This window comes from Rutidosis leptorrhynchoides, chromosome 3 (genome assembly GCF_046630445.1).
Source record: "Rutidosis leptorrhynchoides isolate AG116_Rl617_1_P2 chromosome 3, CSIRO_AGI_Rlap_v1, whole genome shotgun sequence".
Classification (NCBI taxonomy): domain Eukaryota; kingdom Viridiplantae; phylum Streptophyta; class Magnoliopsida; order Asterales; family Asteraceae; genus Rutidosis; species Rutidosis leptorrhynchoides.
The window spans coordinates 397772957-397793448 of record NC_092335.1 but is presented as its reverse complement, the minus strand read 5'-3'; positions in this window follow the sequence as shown (position 1 = coordinate 397793448).

Genomic DNA, 20492 nt, shown 5'->3' with positions numbered 1-20492 from the left:
CCAAACGTGCGAGTGAGTTGTCAACCGCACGGTTGAGTGTTCTCAAACGTGCGTGTGATGGTGTTACTCGTATGGTTAACTGAGCATGTATGATTGTTTTGTTTATATCTCATTTTTGTGTCTGTCTTGTTGATAGAATATTATTAGGATACAATTACTGACTTTATTTGTATCTTATCCAGGTGATCAGGAGAAGTGAAGACTCAGAAATATAAGACCTCTGAGTTCTTCTCGTGCTGGTATTCGGTGAGTGGGTTAATCTAGCCGTTAAGGCATATAGTGACATGACCTAGGCCGTTGACCTAGTTTCTATGATTTGAATTATGTTGTTAAGAGTTGTGGACTGTGGCCTCGCGCGTTTATTGGACCGACCTTGCTTCTGATCAGGTCGGGAGAGATCAACCTTGCTTCAGATCAGGTTGGGCTCATTGTTGTTGTATGATTAATATAAGTCGGAATCACGCGTCCATCGCGTGTGGAAGACTTATACTAGTAATACAGAGTTATGAGTTTTCGGTAGACCTTAGATTGATCAACTGGGGTCGTTGGCCCGGCCAGGCCGCCGAGTCTCTCAATGGGTTGCTTCGGATTACCCAGATGGTTGCTTCTGATTGACCATTGCTTGTAGTCATCACGGTTGCTTTGGATAGACCGTTGCTATAGATATTGTACTTGTATTTCTTTTATGTGATATGCTAATGGTAGATTACTCTGTTTCTGTACGTACTAGTGGTTATTTGATTAACTGTCTACCTAATTTGATGATGCGTGTTCTAGTGATTGTTCCTATGTGTTTTAGCTGTTAGATTAGTCCATTCATTTAGCTTCGTGCTAACCCCTCCACATTCCCCCTTGCAGGTTGTAGGTCTTTTGCTTTTGTGGACATGGGAGAAGATGGGCGTGTTGGGTTGTGTTCGACAAGTCTAGAACTCTGAAGTGTTCTATATAAAATCGGATATTAAAGTAACACCGGTTTTTTGTTAAATATGTATTGATAAATGAATTTGTAGTAATTATGTTTATGTGTGTACATAAGGGTACGCTTTGTAAGTATGACTTCCACTATTTTATATATAAAAAAAAAGTACGGTGTTACACTCAAGTTATATCTTCAAGTTCTAAGTGTTCTTCATAAATTCTATAAGTTCTAGTTTCATAAAATCAAGAATACTCTCAAGTTTACAAGTCTACTTCCAAGCTTTCTAATTCATTTCAAGGGATCATCCAATCTCAAGAAATCTTTCTTATTTACAGTAAGATATCTTTCTAATTCAAGGTAATACTCATATTCAAACTTTGGTTCAATTTCTATAACTATAACAATCTTATTTCGAGTGATAATCTTACTTGAACTTGTTTTCGTGTCATGATTCTACTTCAAGAACTTTCAAGCCATCCAAGAATCCTTTGAAGCTAGATCAATTTTTGTCACTTCCAGTAGGTTTACCTACTAAACTGGAGGTAGTAATGATGTTCATAACATCATTCGATTCATATATATGAAACTATCTTATTCGAAGATTTGAACATGTAATCACTAGAACATAGTTTAGTTAATTCTAAACTTGTTCGCAAATAAAGTTAATCCTTATAACTTGACTTTTAAAATGAACTAAACACATGTTCTATATCTATATGATATGCTAAATTAATGATTTAAAACCCGGAAACACTAAAAACACCGTAAAATCGGACATACGCCATTGTAGTAACACCGCGGGCTGTTTTGGGTTTGATAATTAAAGAATATGATAAACTTTGATTTAAAAGTTGTTCTTCTGGGAAAATGATTTTTCTTATGAACATGAAACTATACCCAAATATCATGGTTAAACTCAAAGTGGAAGTATGTTTTTCAAAATGGTCATCAAGATGTCGTTCTTTCGACGGAAATGACTACCTCTTTAAAAAATGACTTGTAACCTGTATTTCGGACTATAAACTTATACTTTTTCTGCTTAGTTTCATAAATTTTAGTTCATTATGAAACCATAGATACTTTAATCACTCAAAACGGATTTGAAACGAAGAAATGACGGGTAAAACAAAATTAGATAAATTTGCTAGTTTTAGCTACGAAAATTTTGTAACAAATCTAGACTAAACATATCCTACTAATTTATATTGTATTATACATATTATGTAATCTTGGGATACCATAGACACGTATACAATGTTTTGACATATCATATCGACCCATCTATATATATATATATATTTCGGAACAACCATAGACACTTTATATGCAGTAATGTTTGAGTTAGCTATACAGGGTTGAGGTTGATTCCAAAATAATATATATACTTTGAGTTGTGATCTAGCCTGAGACTTATATACACTGGGTAGTGGATTGATTCGAGATAATATATATTGATTTATTTCAGTACATCTAACTGTGGACAACTAGTTGTAGGTTACTAACGAGGACTGCTAACTTAACAAACTTAAATCATAAAAACGTAATAAAAAATGTTGTGAATATATTTAAATCATACTTTGATATATATGTATATATTTGTTATAGGTTCGTGAATCGACCAGTGGCCAAGTCTTATTTCCAACGAAGGAAAAATCTGTGAAAGTGAGTTATAGTCCCACTTTTAAAATCTAATATTTTTGGGATGAGAATACATGCAGCTTTATAAATGTTTTACAAAATAGACACGAGTATGCGAAACTACATTCTATGGTTGGATTATTAAACCGAATATTGCCCCTTCAAGTTTGTAGCCTAAGAATTAGGGAAATGACCCCTAATTGACGCGAATCCTAAAGATAGATCTATGGGCCTAACAAACCCCATTATGGAATTTGGAATGCTTTAATACTTGGATTTATATGGTGATTACGATTGCCAATTTATGACATACTTGCGAGTATGCGGGGAATATTCTATATGCATTATGTTAATGTCGGTTACCAGGTGTTCATCATAGAATGATTTTTATACACTTGCGAGTGTAAGATTATTGAATAAATGAAATCTTGTGGTCTATTATATTAATTTGATAATATATAGGTTAAACCTATAACTCACCAACATTTTTGTTGACATTTTAAGCTTGTTTATTCTCAGGTGATTATTAAGAGCTTCCGCTATTGCATACTAAAATAAGGACAAGATTTGGAGTCCATGATTTTATGATATTGTGTAAAAACTGCATTCAAGAAACTTATTTCGATGTAATATATTTTTATTGTAAACCATTATGTAATGGTCGTGTGTAAACGGTATATTTTAGATTATCATTATTTGATTATCTACGTAATGTTTTTTAAAAACCTTTATCGATAAAATAAAGGTTATGGTTGTTTTAAAAATGAATGCAGTCTTTGAAAAACGTCTCATATAGAGGTCAAAACCTCGCGACGAAATCAATTAATATGGAACGTTTATAATCAATACGAACGGGAAATTTCACCAGGATCCACGCCATATTGTCTGAGGCATAGGTTTGAAGAACGAACTTCATTCCTTGAAACACCCATGGCCATTTGATTTACACTGGCTCTTACATCAGCTTGAAGAGCAGCCATGCGTTGCATTACCTCCACCATTTGAACATAAGCAGAGGCAGGAATCATTGTAGCCATTTTCTATTCCTACGAATCCAACCTCTCTTCTAATACCATATTCTCCTCATTAAGAAACAAAAGCCTGCGATTAGCGCATCAAGTTCAGCTCGAAGACGGGCAATAGGATCAGCATATTCATTATGAGAGATGATTCACCTTTTAAGATGTTCCTCTTCCTCATGGTGTTGGAAAATGGCATCCACCACGAGATCTGCAAAAGCACATACTTGGTAGAGGGGCGATCACTGGCAGCTACAACAGGAGTACCTCCGCGTGGTGCTGGAGGTGGAAGGTCAGAATCTGACTCATCACCATGATCACCATCATTTTTACCTTCACCCAAAGGTTTAGAACCACTTGTATCCTTTGCAGCATCATTATCAGCATCATCGTTAAGATCCACTGGTTTGTCTTTAGAACCGGTCACATTATCCTGAATGACTGGCTCATCCTAACCAGAACCTTTATCAGCATCATCATCAGATGAAGAAGATGATGAGGAAGAAGCTGATGAATCAGAAGGTACTGGCGAATCAAGAACATTTTGCATGACACATTTACCAGTAGCAGGATCGATGATGAACTTGAGAGGCCTTCATGTACCAGGCCATGGAGAAGCAGCTGGGGCCAAACCAAAGTAATGGTAGTATGGATGATCATTGAGTGGTTTTAGAGTGGCCAGCCTCTCATATACCTCTTCTCTTGCTGGTCGATCAATCTGAGACAGTAGTCCAATCAGCTCTTCCTGTGGCAGCTTACTGGCTGAGACTAAAGACCATTGAGGATCAATTTTTAGCTGATCCTCCAACAAGGAAATCTTGGGAGTGATAGAGACTCCCTTATATATGAAGTTGGGTATAACTTCATCTGGATCTGGTACCTGGCACACCTACTTAGGCTTTTCACCAGAAACAGAAGCCTGAGTAGTGTCAGTAGTGGCAGTGGAGGTACCAGCATCCAAAGTGGGTTCCGTAGAACTAGTGACATGTGCAGAATAGGCAGCATTTACTGCAATAAGCTCATCAGTAAGCACCAGGTCATCCTGGTCACCACCTGTAGAAATTACCTCAGTAGCTGTAGTTGGAGGAGTAAGAGTGGTAGAACCAGTAACATCGAGATCAAGAACCTCCTTAACAATATTATCAATAACTTTTTCAAGTGCAGGAGGAGGTTCTGTTATCATCTCATGAACCACCTCAGAATCAGTGGTTGAAGTAGCAATACCGGAGACAGTAGGAGTAATAGTAGAAATATCAGCAGTAGCTAACTCCTCATTAATAGTAAGAATAGTGGAACCATCAGCCACAATATCTCCAGTAGTACCAGCAGCAGTAGAGGCAACATCACTAGCATCAGCACCACCAGTAGACAAATCAATAGCACCAACACAAGTAGCAGAAACAAAGAGCTCATCAGTAGAAATAATAACATTATTTTATTGCTCCCCCTCTGCCTGCTCATCTACCCTGCTAAGAACTAAAACAAAAGAACATTTTATCATAACAACTGTAGAACCAAATAAATTTGACTCAACAATTAGATCTGTTGTTGGTCTCTGGGGACAGACTGGTGATTTAGTCAACCCTTTGATTGAGACAGAGTAAGGTATCTGTAAGTGCAGCTGTGACTCTGCTGACTCATTGGGTATACATGTTGACCCAGATTGTATAAGAGTTCTGGCTGGTAATGATGTAGGAGTGTGACTCTTATCATGATCCAAGTAACATTTGGGCTGTGCAGTAGCATGACCTGATACAACACGGTGAGGAGCCTGCTCAAGTCTGCTTTGGGGGTCAGTTATGTTCTCTACTGGTTGTACTGTCAGCAGAGGATATTTCTGGAAGGATAATTTTGAAAAATGTGGAAGAGCCTGGATAGAAGATTATGGGATGCTACTCTTCTTAACACTAGTTTTAAAACCAGTCAGCTTGGGAGTCAAGGTTGTACCATTAACTCCACTTTCATTTTTCAAGTCCGCAGTTAAAATAGTTTTAATTACGTTAGAGATTTCTGCTATTTGGTCTATAGACGCACCAGGTTCCATAGCAGCCTTCTTTTTAGAAGCAGCAGTTGAGACTGGGGCAATCTCCCCTGTGGCTTACATGGAGCCAACTTTAGCTCGTTTAGATTTGCCTGTTATCAAGAAATAGATAAGCAACATATTCCAATACTAGAAGTGGGTAGTCAGTATATAAGACTAGGGCTGTTCTTTATTATCAGAGAGCACTAGATTCTAATACAACTACTGCTTTACCAGTATGTGAGACGGTGGTTGTTCTAGTTGAGGTAGCTGGCTTCTTCCTTTTAACAGCTAGCTTGCGATGAGGTCCCTCCCCCTCAGCTGGTGCAACACCAGAGGCAGTCGATTGGATAACTCCACCTTGAGCAGCTAGATACTCAAGCATTGCTGACATCAAGGCAGCATATGGAGAAGTTGGTTTATCTTTCGGCATCCCCCTTGCTTTAAAGGCAGGTCAAATGATTCATCAGCAATCTGCTGGTAAGCATCACCCAGCTCGTTTTCAAACACAAGGCTCAAGAACCCTGGAAAAGGGATTAAATGTGCTCTTTTGGGTGCAAGCACCATTTCCCTTAACATGAGGTAGATCTCAGCTGCATAATCAATGTTCCTGTTGAACAACAATCCATGACCAATCTTAAGCTCAAAGTTTGAGCATTGATCGAAGCTACCGGATTTCTGGCTGATGCACTGGGTCAGCAGTCCGAAGAAGTAGTACCACAATAGTGGCATGTGCTTCCTTAAAGGCATATAACCAATGGGACCAGCATATCCAATTGTTTCCAGCACTTCCCTCCTAAATGCATCACTGGTTGGTGAATTGACAAATGGACCACTGGGTAATTGAAGGGCCCGTCGAATAGTATCAGTGGTAATGGAGCATGTTAGGGTTTCAGTAACTATGCCACGAATAGTATCAGCGGTGGTGGCCATGGTGGCGGTGTACCAGAATCTTGCCAAACAGGTTGGATAAAGACGAGAAGGAACACCGGTAATAGATCTTGCCAAAGGGCACCGCCTGATGTAGTCAATCAGATTCTCATAGCCTATTTTGGCTTTAGACTTGGGAATGGAGAGAGCGTGTGTTACATTGCCTCTAGATAGGTGAATGAGTGCATGATCTGGTGCATCCGCAGCCTTGACAAGGCTTGGATGAAGATTGAACAGTGGTCCTTGTTTAACCTGTTCCTCCAGGACCAGTGGAGGTTGTTGTTCTGGTTGTTGTTGCTGTTGTTGTTGTTCCTATGGTTGGTTCTCGATGGGTGATGATTGTTGTTGGTCTGCCATTGATAATTTTGTTGAAGATGAATGTATGAAAGATTTGATGATATGGGGATTTAGAGAGAAGAATTTTTTTTGGAAAGCTAAATTTAGAAGCTAATAACCGAAGGTTATTATGAGAAATGGATCGCCTTATTTAACCTTTCGGATTGGTGGAAAAAGTACAGGAGAGAGAAAAATGGCAACTGCCATCTGCAGGCGCGTGGGCAGATGTGACAGACTGGCATGTTTTCGAGGGGACACAGACTGTTGACATGAAGTATAATCGGCTTGAACACTCATACCTCCCATTAACCATTAAATGCAGCAGGTTTTAATTCAAAATGAAGTTAAAGACCATAGAATAAAGTTTGTACTAAATACAAAAATTCTTTGTTACATTTAAGATGTTATGAATTTAATTTTAAATCATTGGGAGTAAATGAGTTTCTGTGTTAAGGTATCATTTAATGTTGTGAGCTATTTATTATTTCATTTTAGACATTGAATAACCATGATATAAAAGACCTTGTTGTACTGATTGTTTGACATGTAGGCAGTAAGCAAAGAATTTGTGACTTACTGGTTTGTCCTACATGTTGTAGAACCAACACACCAGCAAAATTATATTTTATTTTAAAGTTCAAGCATACCCAGCTTAGAGATGAGATAGTTAAAACGTTTCTCATCTAAGGGTTTTGTGAAGAGATCTGCTAACTGCTGGTCTGTTGAAATAAAATGTAGCTACATATCTCCTTTTTGAACATGATCCCTTATGAAATGATATCGAATGTCAATGTGCTTTATCCTAGAATGCATCACAGGATTGTTGGTAATAGAAATTGTACTTGTGTTGTCACAGTAGATTGGAGTTTTTGTAACATGAACATCATAGTCCTTCAGCTGGCTTTGCATCCATAGTACTTGAGCAGTTCAACTACCAGCAGAAACATATTCTGCCTCAGCAGTAGATGTGGTCACAGTATTTTGCTTTTTGCTCGTCCAGCTGACTAGCCTACCACCCAGTAACTGGCAACCACCAGTAGTACTTTTCCTGTCTATTTTACACCCTGCAAAATCAGCATCTGAATACGCTATTAGCTCAAAATCCTGGTCTTTGGGATACCAAAGACCACATTTAGCAGTACCTTTCAGATACCTAAATATCCTTTTTACTGTTAGCAAATGTGACTCTTTAGGATCAGCTTGATATCTGGCACGAAGACAAGTGGCAAACATAATATCTGGTCTGCTGGCTGTGAGATAAAGTAGGGACCCAATCATACCTCTATATTCAGTGATATTGACTGGTTCACCATTGGGATCAGCATCGATTTTGATAGATGCTGACATTGGAGTCCCTATATCTTTTAAACAGGTCAGACTAAATTTCTTTAACATATCTTTGATATCTTTATCTTGACTTATAAAAATTTCATCATCAAGTTGTTTAATTTGCAATCCTAAAAAGTATTGCAAGTCTCTTTGTAAGCTCATTTCATATGTCTTTGACATAAGTTTTGAAAAATCTTGACAATGTTTCTCAGTTTTAGATCCATAAATAATATCATCCACATATATCTGTACCAGCAAGAGATCACCATCAATCTCTTTTGAGAATAGAGTGGTATCAATTGTTCCAACTTTAAAACCTATATACCAGTGAGATACACATGAAGTGTCTCATACCATGCTCTTGGTGCCTGTGTGAGGCCATAAAGAGTTTTGTCTAGCTTGTAGATATGGTCTGGATATTTACTGCTTACAAAACCAGGAGGCTGTTTGACAAAAACTTCTTCGTGCAGCTTCCCGAGAACAATTTGATAGCTTCCATCCTAGCCACTGGTGCATATGTCTCTCCATAATCCAATCCTTCTTCCTGTTTGAAACCTTGAGCTACCAAACTAGCTTTGTTTTTTTTATCACAATCCTATCTTCATCCATCTTATTTTTTAAAACCCACTTGGTACCAATGATCTTTTTATTTTCATCATCAGGTTGAGGTACCAATGTCCAAACCTTATTCCTATCAAACTGGGAGATCTCTTCTTGTATAGCTCCTGCCCAGCTTGGATCTTTGATTGCTTCTTCAGGACATGTAGGTTCAATGGTAGATACAAAGTTTACATGCATATAAAAATTGCTGGTTGCATGTCTTCTTGTTTTAACACCACGGGCTAGATTACCAATAACTTTTTCAATTGGATGCTCCTTTGTCCATCCAGTGTTATGAACAGGTGAGCTTGTTGTGGAACACACAGCATCTTGTTTATCAGCTGGCTCAGAGGAATGAGCAGGAGTGGAAGACAGCTGTTCATTATGAGTGTAACCAGTACCAGCTTGAGATCCTTCGAAACTAGTAGACCTATGCTCAAGTTGTAAAACTTCAGTGGAGCCAGTAGGTCCACCTGGTTTAGACACAGATAGAACATAGTGTTCCATCTCATCATCAGAGAACTCAGCAACATGGATTGGTGAGGGATTTGCTGTTGTTTCTTCTTCATCATCTAAAGCTTGTTGAGTTGACTCTTCAAACAGTAACTCCTCATCTTCTTGACCAGAAGATGAAGTAGGGGCAGTTTCATCAAATGTAACATTAATAGATTCTTCAAAACAACCCCTTCTATTATTGAAAATCCTATATGCCTTTGACATGTTGGAATATTCAAGAAATATACCTTCATTAGCCTTAGCATCAAACTTGCCTAGATGATCCCTATTGTTTAGAATGAAACAGGGAGTGCCAAATACATGAAGAAATGAAATTGAGGGTCTTCTGCCTTTGAGAACTTCATAAGCAGTTTTCTGATGTCTTTTCACTATTAAAGATCTATTCTGGGTAAAACAAGCAGTGTTCACAGCTTCTGCCAGTATGAATTTTTCAGCTCAGACTCAGCCAACATAGATCTTACTGCTTCAATGAGAGTTCTGTTTCTTCTTTCTGAAACACCATTCTATTTAGGTGTTCTCACAGCAGAAAAGTTCTGTGAAATACCATTATCAGCACAAAATTCTTCCAATGTAGCATTTCTGAATTCTGTACCATGATCACTTCTAAGCTGCTTCACCAGTTGCCCATTCTGAAGTTCCATTCTTTTGATAAAATTGATAATTTCATCAGCAGCTTCACTCTTTTGCTTCAAAAAGAATACCCAAGTGTATCTGGAATATTCATCAACAATCACCAGTGTATACTTCTTCCCACTACAGCTTGCTACATTAACAAGACCAAAAAGATCCATATGAAGTAGGTGAAATGGTTTCTAAACAGATGAAATCTGCTTTGACTTGAATGAGGCATGGTGATGCTTCCCTTTTTCACATCCAGGACACAATATGTCCTTCACATAAGACATTGTGGGTAGTCCAGATACCAAACTTTTACTAGATAATTTGTGAATATATTTAAAGTTGAGATGTGAGAGTCTCTTGTGCCATAATCATTTGAAGTTGTCTGCTGCCTTTGAATAAAAACAAGTATCAGTTGTTGTGACTGCTGTGTTCATGTCAATTTGATACATGTTCTCATGTCTTTTAGCTGTCAGCAGTGGCTTCCCTGTCTTATCAAAAATAGTGCCAATTTTCCTTCTGAATTGAACTATCGTACTTTTGCTTGCCAGTTGGCTTATGCTAAGTAAGTTGTGTTTAAGCCCAACGACATATGCTACATTTGAAAATGTAACATTCCCATTTGTTAAAGTACCAAAACCGTTTGTGTAACCCAACGAATTATCTCCATATAAAACCACTGGACCATCCTTTTCATGATAGTCCATTAGCAGGGACTTACTTCCGGTTATATGTCTCGAACATCCACTATTGAGATACCAGATTTGCTTGTTTTGAATGCCCTGCACAGTAGCTAAGAGATTAGTTATTTTTCAGAACCCATCCAAGGATGGGTTCTGGAAGGGTCATCTTTGATGATCTCTTCCCGTCTGCTGGTTTGTTGACGAGGCAGCAGCAGATGGGGTTAGTCTTAGAGTACACCGGTTAGCTAAGTGAAAGTTGCTGCCACACTTGTAGCATTTTATCACATTTGATATCGGTGACTGGTCATACACTGAGTAAATGGGTGCAGTAAGATCAGGTCTGCTTTCAAATATGGCAGCTATGAGCTGGTCAAGCTTGACAGTCATTATCTCAGTGATAGATGACTCAGCACATGATTCCACAATTTGGTTCACTTTAGCTTTTCCCTTAAGGACAGCTTTCTTTTTAGAACCAGTACCATAATCATGATATACTACTTTGCCTTTGTTGTTCGATGAGCCAGTGTGGGAAGTTACTGACCCGTCAGCTGATACCAGTCGATTCGTATGAATCTTGATTGCTGCCTTTGACTTGCCATTATTGCGTTTTGATGGCTTGTCAGCAGCTACTGGTTGATCAGTACAATTTTCATCAGCTGGCTCTGCATTGGTGGAATTTGAACACGAAGGGGAATTAATTGATTTCGACTTTCTTTGATTGTTTTCAGTAATTTCCCTTTTAATGCGTCTTTCTTTTGGAGTCATATAGTAAATGCTTGAGGGATCAGTAGTTTCATTAATTGAAGTGTTGGTTTCCTTGGCTTTTACTTCATTCTCCAAAAAAAATTTCATGGACGGTGGTCGGGTCTCTCTAGGTCTGACAAACTTATTTGTAAAGACCTTTTTACCCTTAACTATTTTAGCAAAAGTATTTGGCAAGACAGCTTCAGGATCAGTTTCAAGAATGGGGTCCATAAAAGTAACTTCTATAAGAGCAGCAGCAGCAGCATAGTCACCAGCAAAGAAGGATTCAACTTGGACAGGCACCTGCTCATTTACACACTTAACTGTGCGTTGAGCGGATCTACACCATGAAGCAACAACCTTCTTGAGGTCATTTAGCTGGTTCTTAACATCTGCTGCCTCAACGTGAAGAGACTTTAGAGCAAAATTTTGTTTTTCAAGTTTTGAAATTTCATCCTTCAAGATCTTAATTTCATCAGTTTTGCTTTTAAGTTTATCTTTTAAAGATTTGTTATCATTTTTCAAAACTTCTTCACGTTTACTGCCTCTACATAGATCAACTCTTAGGTAGTCAAACATTTCAGCTTTTTCATCATCAGTATAAGTTCGAAAATTATCAACCTTATACAGCATTTTAGTTTTCCATTGAGGTGAATCCTTTTTCAGGTTAGCTTCCCTCATATCAGACACAAATGTACTACCATTATCATCCTCATCAGACTCCTCGACCTCCTTGGCCATCAAACACAGCTTTTTACCAGAAGCATAACCAGCATCATCATCATCATCATCAGTATCACTGTTAGAAGATAAAGAAGAGCTGGTTTCATCCCAGTCATGATGCTCAGCAACTAGAACCTTTCTTGGCTTCTTTCCCTTCTTATCAGTCTTTGCATTCTCCTTCATCTGAGCTTTCATAGCTTTGTACTTGTTCTTGTACTTATCAGCTTTTGAAAAAGAGTTAGCATGTGAGATTGAAGGTTTCCTGGATATGCATTCAGCAGCAAAATGTCCAACCCTCCCACAATTGTAACACTCAGATTTAGGACCTTTGAATGATTTGCTATTATACCTAGCACTCGGCTTCTTACTCCCTTTGTATGACTTACTAGTTCTATTACGATTGAACCTTTTAAACTGCCTAGACAACAAAGCCATACCTTTAGCAAACCCTTCCACATCATTTTCATTATCACTGCTCTCTTCAGACCCAGTACCACTCTCCACATCATGTTCAGCTGACTCTTCTTCTGTTGTCAACTTTTGAACCAGTAAAGCCTTTTGAGCTTTCTTTTTAGCAGCAGCAATAAGAGCAGTATCATCTGTTTTAGAAGATTTTGAAGTGGTGGGCAGACTTAAAGTTTTCTTTGAAGTTTAGTTCAAGTTTGGCTTCTGTCTTCTCATGGTTCCAAAGTGTACCATAGAGAGAAGACATGTTAAAGTTCTTTAAAGTTTGGGTGGTTCTTAGAGGGTCAGTCACAGGTTTCCATTTAGCAGACGGTGAGTCAATGAATTTGTTTACTTGTTCAAAATCAGTATATGTGATTTTCAAAGTAAGCATGTCAGCAACTAAGGAGTTAAACCTAATGAAGGTTTGCTTAAGGGTCTCATTCTTATAGGCAAAGAACATTCTTATAGGCAAAGAACATTTCATACTCTCTTTTCAAAGCAATAATCTTGTTCTGCCTAACCTCATCCATGCCTTCATAAGTAACATCTAGATAGTCTAACATAAGCTTAGCATTCAGTTTTCCCTTAATCAGTTTGAACAGGTGGTTAGGTAAAGTTATAGGTAACAGAGTTCTGATCTTAGGGTCAAGTCCAACATGATGTTTGTCCTCAGCATCCCATTTGGCTAGAGTGAGAACAACCTCTCTGCCAGGAATGGCAGGAGTGTCAGCAGTAGCTGGAATGCTATCAATAGTCTCAGTTGGGATAAATGGACCTTCTATGGTAATACCAGGCATGAGTGGGTCAATAGACTCCAGGTGAAGCATGAACCTTGCCTTCCAAGTTTCATATTCATCTTCATCAAATTTGGGTGGTCTATTGGATGAGCCATTTTTAAGGTAAGCTGTATTTGAATATGCAGCTATGAGAGAATTTAGATCCAAGATATTAAATTATCAAGACTGAAGCTCTGATACCAGTTGTTGGTCCCTTGATAAACAACAGGAGTATTGTAGAGGGGGTGAATACAATTCTTTTTAATTAACTTAACAGTTAAACACAATTTAGTATTCAAGCATGCAATTTAAATAGAGTCACAGGTAATTTTCAACGGTTTATTCTTTATTTATTAAATCATAAAGAATTACAACTATTGTTGGCGGAATGATAGTTGGTTGATACAGATTTTACCTAAGTATAACTATAGAGGATATTCTAAGCTTTTACACGTATTGGGCTCTAGATAAATAAACCCACACCACTAATTATTACAATAGTGGATACAACAATTTATAGTAGTCCTATTAACTATGTAATTGTTCTATTATTCACTGGTACATAGGATGTCTGTACTTGTGGGGACAACTGCATCAGAGAGCGTGCTCTCCTCTTTCCTCTTTGGTAGCTATTTGCAGGAACACCTCAATTCGGTTTGGCAGCACTATTTGTTTAAACAAATAGAATGTTGTGTTCCCTAGGTGTTGACAAGGTGATGTGCGAGCGATGGTGTACGAAATATACTATATTTTAACTACGAATTACTATTAAATACGATACAATTTACACAAGTTATTTATTTATTTATTGAATGGATATACCTAAACCTTGCTACAACACTTATAGGAAGTGTACCTAATCGTAGAGTAGTGTAGTATTTAGTAAGTCCGGTTCGTTCCACAGGGATCTAGCTGAGTTTAACACTATATTTATTTTAAACTATATTTGTATATATAAATATATATATATAAGTAGTATTATTATTAATATAAAAGGGGGTTTACCGTTTAATGACCGGTTTGTCGATTTTAAGTCCTAATACAAAATATTAAAAATAAATATAACTTAATTTAAAGCGTAAAGTAAATGACGATAAATAAAAATGCGATAAAATAAAAGTACGATAATTAAAAGTGCGATAATTTAGAATGACGGTAAATAAAATGATAGTAAATAAAAGTGCGATGAGATATAAAATAAAGGAATTATGCTTATTTAAACTTCCATAATCATGATGTTTGACATGTTGATTTTAATTTATTACCAAGGGTTAATTGTCCTTTGTCCTGGATTATTTGATAAGTCCATCTGGTTTTGTCCATAATAGTCCATCGGTCATAATTATAAAGTGCGAGAGTCTTTGCCAAATTAACCTTATACCCGAAGTCAAATATTTCAACTAATTGGGGATTCAAACTGTAACAAGGTCTTAATACTTTGTTTAATGAATACACCAGGTTATCGACTGAGTGTAATCCAAGGTTTTAATACTTTGTTAACAATTACACCAATTACCCTTGAATGTAATCCACCCCTGTTTTAATGAGTCCATTGACTATTAATCCATCCCCGTGTCCGGTCAAATGAATAATTATTAGTTTTTATAGATATCTCGCCCACCGTACCCAGTCAAGCGTATGTGGTTATATATAAATACATCAAATTATAAATCTCTATATTAAATCAACGAGATATCATTTAATTAATATAAAGCCCATTAATATCCCATAGTCCAATTTCCACAAGTGTCGGTCTTTTTTTCAAACCCAAATTATGGTCCAAAGCATAATAACCCAGTCTTAATATTTAGTCCAACATCACAAATACTTCAGCTTAAATAAGCATAATAATAACTTAGCTACGAGACATTAATTTAAAAAGGTTGAACATAACTTACAATGAGTATTAATCGCGAAGTGTTACATGGACATAATTTCGACTTACAAACTTAAAACATTCGCTACTATAACCTTATTATTATTAACTTAATATTAAAATTATAATTAAAATATAAATATATATATTGAGGGAGAGATCAGAGTAATTGATTGATGAAGGTGTAATATGATCATTGAATTGCATGTCCTTTTATAGGGGAATTTGATTTATGTTGTGCTCCGCGACTGCGGATAGTTTACTCCTCACATCTCCATGAATGCGGAGCTTCCATTTCCAACTCACCCATAATTTGGATCCTAGCTTGCCGACGTATATTTATTTAATATATAAATATAATATATATATAATTTACATAATTAATTATATATTATATTATATTTATATGCATAGTTGATTTGTAATTTTAGCTCCATTGAGTCGCACGTTGATAGTTGGTTCATGTCTCAGTTCCGGATTTTCGAACGCCTTTTCGTATAATTTAATATCTTGTACTTTGCGTTTTGAGGCTTGTACTCTTGTAATTTTGTGACGTTTCTCATCAATAATTTGAACCACTTGGATTGTATCTTGTACATTTGAGCTTTTTGGTCATTTGCGTCTTCAAATCGTCGAATCTGTCTTTTGTCTTCACTTTTTATTATTTAAACGAATATCACTTGTAAATAGAACAATTGCAACTAAAAGCTTGTCTTTCTTGAAGGATAATGCTATGAAAGATATGTTTGTTTTTAGCATTATCAAATATTTCCACACTTGAGCGTTGCTTGTCCTCAAGCAATATAGAACTTGAATATAACTTTAATAGAATCACTTCTTTATTCTTCACAGTATATACATCAGTGATTTTAATACGGCGGTATGAACAATGATAGTAATGTTGTGGTTTACAATCCCAGATGACTATAAAAATTTAGATCCTTTAGGAAATTGGATCTTTATGAAAACATTTAATCTTTGAAAATTCAATCTAGCTTTTACCCTAGATAAGTTTTCTGAATTGACCCACCATTGGTGTTTGCAAAATTTTTTTGTAGGTTTTGTGGGTTTCAGATTTGAAAAATTTAGCTCAAAACTTATGGTTTTGTGTCACCCACTTGCTAACCTTGTATTAGGAAAGCAACACGTCCAGTATACTTGTTCCATATATTACCTTTCGATAAACTACCGTCCGGTTGTAAAGGAAAGCGTTGAACAAGCAACTGTTAAGGCACTGTCTAATGACATGCTTTTGAATATGGTCTACATCGTGTCGGATGCAATTAGTATCCTTTGTAGGAGCAATAGCAAAGATCACCCTATAGTTTTTCGATCTAGCACAAGGTCATATCTTCGACCATGCTATGCAACCACCGTTCTTACGGTTGACACGCGATTTTATTCAGGTGACCTAATAAATTTCAGGTGAGTTCCTAGGATTTTACGTTCAATGGTAATGAATGCATTGAAAATAGGTTTTCAGAAAAAAAAATCTGTTTTAATTTTGATCAAAATATTTTCTCGTTCAAGCTCGAGTTTAGATATCATCGAATTCCATGAGTTTGTAATTCCCAATCTTTAAGGTCAATCTCAAGGATTGAGTAATATCAGGCTTAAATGCTGATTTTTAATCTTTTAAGGAGATTATCCTTTCTGGGGATCTGATTCATTAGTCTTATAAGCTAATTTGCACTATGCCCCCTCCCATTGTACGAGACAGATCCTCTCATGGTTAGGATAAGTCTGACCACTTGGCGACCCTGTTTGATGCTGAGGTCCGTGGATTTCCAGCTGATTTTCGAGAAAACTTCTCAAGGTTTTTCGTAGATTCTACAACTGGTCTGGACGACAACTTCCTGACCTAAATCAAGAAGCGCGTTGCTTTTTCTCGGAAGACTTTACTTCCTTTTAAATTTCATTTATATTACAATAAAATGGGGTAAAACTGGTTAATATCGTCCAAAACAAAAGTATCTTCAATTATTTGTACAAAAATATGTGATATATGTTCCGAATAAATTGGTAAATTTTTCCCACACTTGGCTTTTATTTTTTTTCTTTGCCTTTTTATTCTCTTCTATTCCATTTTAAATGAATTCAAGCATTTTGGGTTGTTTCTCAATTTATGTCCTTTTCGAGGCAACAATAATTTCGGTATTAACACCTAGTTTTATCGTTCATAAATATGTATAAACATGATTTTGATTTCTTTTAGTTGAAAATTTTTTAAAAATTTTACTAGAAGTGGGTAGTCGGTATATAAGACTAGGGTTGTTCTTTATTATCAGAGAGCACTAGATTCTAATACAACTACTGCTTTACTAGTATTTTAACGGTGGCTATTAAACCAAGTGTATAAGTCAAATGTTTAAAACCCGAAAGAATTTAATCCCTTCCCACACTTAAGATCTTGCAATGCCCTCATTTGCAAAAAATCAGTAACAATTTAAATTATTGAGGGTGATTAGCGTAAAAAGATGATTAAGATTTACCAAAGTTTCCAAATATATTGTTCTTTGTTTGAATGATAAATGGTGCACATCATTTGTTCATTCCTGCAATTGTTATTTCACATTTTTTTTTCGTCTTGTCGTCAAAATTTATAGCTTTTACTGAACTTAATGCCAGTCTTTGAAAGTGCGCTGTTTTATCTTGTTTTGTACATAAGATAAAGACTAAATTGCGCCGTTGGTCCTTGTGGTTTGCACGAAATTGCATGGTATGGACAAAAGTTTGCTTTCGACATCGTTGGTCCGTGTGGTTTGAAAATTGAACCCAATTGGTCCCCCTATCAAACGTCTGTTAAAATTGAACCGTTAACTTACCCATGTGCATCTATTTCATCAATCAAGGACCAACAGCGCATAATCTCCATTCCCCCCTCCTTTCTCTCCTCTTTCCCTCGTTCCCTTCATCTTCAACGACCTCCAAACCTTAATTTGTCTAAATTAAAAACCCAAACCCATCAAAATCAAATCAAATCAAATTTAAATCTAAAAATCTAACCAAAATATAGATACATAAGTTACAGAGTATATATATATTTATACATATAAACATGGACCAAAAATTCATTACGAAATATATGTTTATACATATACACGATATATACAGGAACCAACACATATACATATCTATATCTATTCAAACTAAAAAACAACATAAATAAGTATATCATCACATACTGACAAGCATAGTTGGATATGTGAACATGTGAGGTGGGTATTTGTAAACCTTAAGATCATATCCCTAACTGAGTTACACAACCTTGAAACCCATCTTCGATGCCATCTTCGATGACATCTTCTCCTTTTCTTCATCTATCGTTGCACATCTTCATCGTATCCGCTACCGGCCAAAACTACAGCTACATGTTTGTCGTCAGAAAACCACAGATTTATGATCCACACTTTTATCCTTTTCTGATTTAAGATCGCTATTTAAAACCACAGATTTGATTGAATATTGACTCAAGTGTTCGAAATTAATTCTTACAGTTGTTATTTTGTATAACCTTTGTAATTGATGATGATGAATCAACCTCTGTAATCAAAACACATCTAGAAACCACAACAAACTAGATTTAAAGATGAAGGGTTAAAACAACGGCGGCTGAGGTGGTTGAAGATGGCACTGGCGGGGGTAGTTGAAGACGGCGGCAGCGGTGGTGGTGGTGGTTGAAGACTCCGGCACAACCTTCATTACCAGTCACAATGACGAATAAGAAAGGGTGGATTTTTGATTAGGGTAGATTTTTAATTTAAACAAGGGTGCGTTTATAATTGATTTTAATTAGGGTGGATTTTTGATTTGAACAAATTAGGGTTTGAAGGTTTTTATGAAGAGCAGGAGAGAGATGGGATACGGAGTACTTGATAAAGGAATGGTTAAAAAGACGAAAATACCCTCATGGGTGTGGCATATGGATGACTTAACGATTCAATTTTAACAGCCGTTTAACAGGAGGACAAACCGGGTTCAATTTTAAAATCACACGGACCAACGACGTCGAAAGGAAACTTTTGTCCATACCATGCAATTTCGTGCAAACCACAAGAACCAACGGCGCAATTTAGTCTAAGATAAACTACAAACATATATATATATATATATATATATATATATATATATATATATATATATATATATATATATATATATATATATTTGAAGTTCGGTATATCACCCCACGTTCAAAAATTTATAAAATCTAATATTTAAAACGTTAGAAAACTATAAAAACTATTACAATACCAAAATAAATATTAAAAGTAGTAACATTACAAATAATAAAATAAATAAGACTAAGAAAATTATGGTTGATTCTGATTGTACCAGAAGGGGTTCCAAGCTTCGTGGTATATGTTTTGATACGCTTGGAATGGGTCATATGTAGGAAAAGGTGGTCGTGTATCGTCGGTGTGACGACCTCCCAATAGGGTCTAGAAGGAACGTCACTAATATCAAATAAACCAACATATTATAATACGAGAACAATTCTAAATGATAAAAAATAAGCTTTATTGAGTACGTAGCGGAAAATGAGATGTCGTTACAATAATGGAAATTATAATAAAGTAATTGTTTCAAATGCAAGAGTAATAAATGCGATAGTTATTGATCCTAAGTCCAAGTAGCATCACATAAGCAGTAAGTAAGTAAACTTGATCAATCAGCACCTGAGACAAAACATGCTAAAGTGTCAACCAAAAAGGTTGAGTGAAATCATAGGTTTAACAAAAGTAGTTGTTGTTGTTTTTAGACCACAAGATTTAGTTTGTAAAGTTGATCTCCCGCTGGATCTAAAGTTACGCCAAAGCGTGATATTTAGACTAAACGTTTAAGTTTGCCCCATGACAAGTTATGTCTGTCCTTGTCGGTTTTAATTTCATTATCAAGTAATACAAAGGCTTAGTCAAATGTATCGGGGACGTTACTCCCGATAGGCCTACCCCCAATAATTAAGCATGCAGCAGCAATTAAAAATATCACTGTAGGGACTTAGTCCGACATAGCCAGATATAGCATAGTTTAACAGTTTGGTACTTGTGTCTAAAGTGTAAAAAAGTAAAAATAGCATGTGTCTCACCCCAAGTAAAGTAAGTAAGTTAGCTAGCAATAAAGAGGGGCTATGAATTCACCTTAGTAAGTAGAGAGAGTTATTCCTCGGAATAGAGAGTTGAATGAGTGAGCAGAAAAGTCAACCTATGACATTTAAGAGTAGTAAGTGTTTTGCCCATGTTTGAGTTTAAGTACGTGTTTATGTATAGTTTATTTCACTAAGTTTCTATTTCTAGTAAGTTTCTATTCTTAGAAAG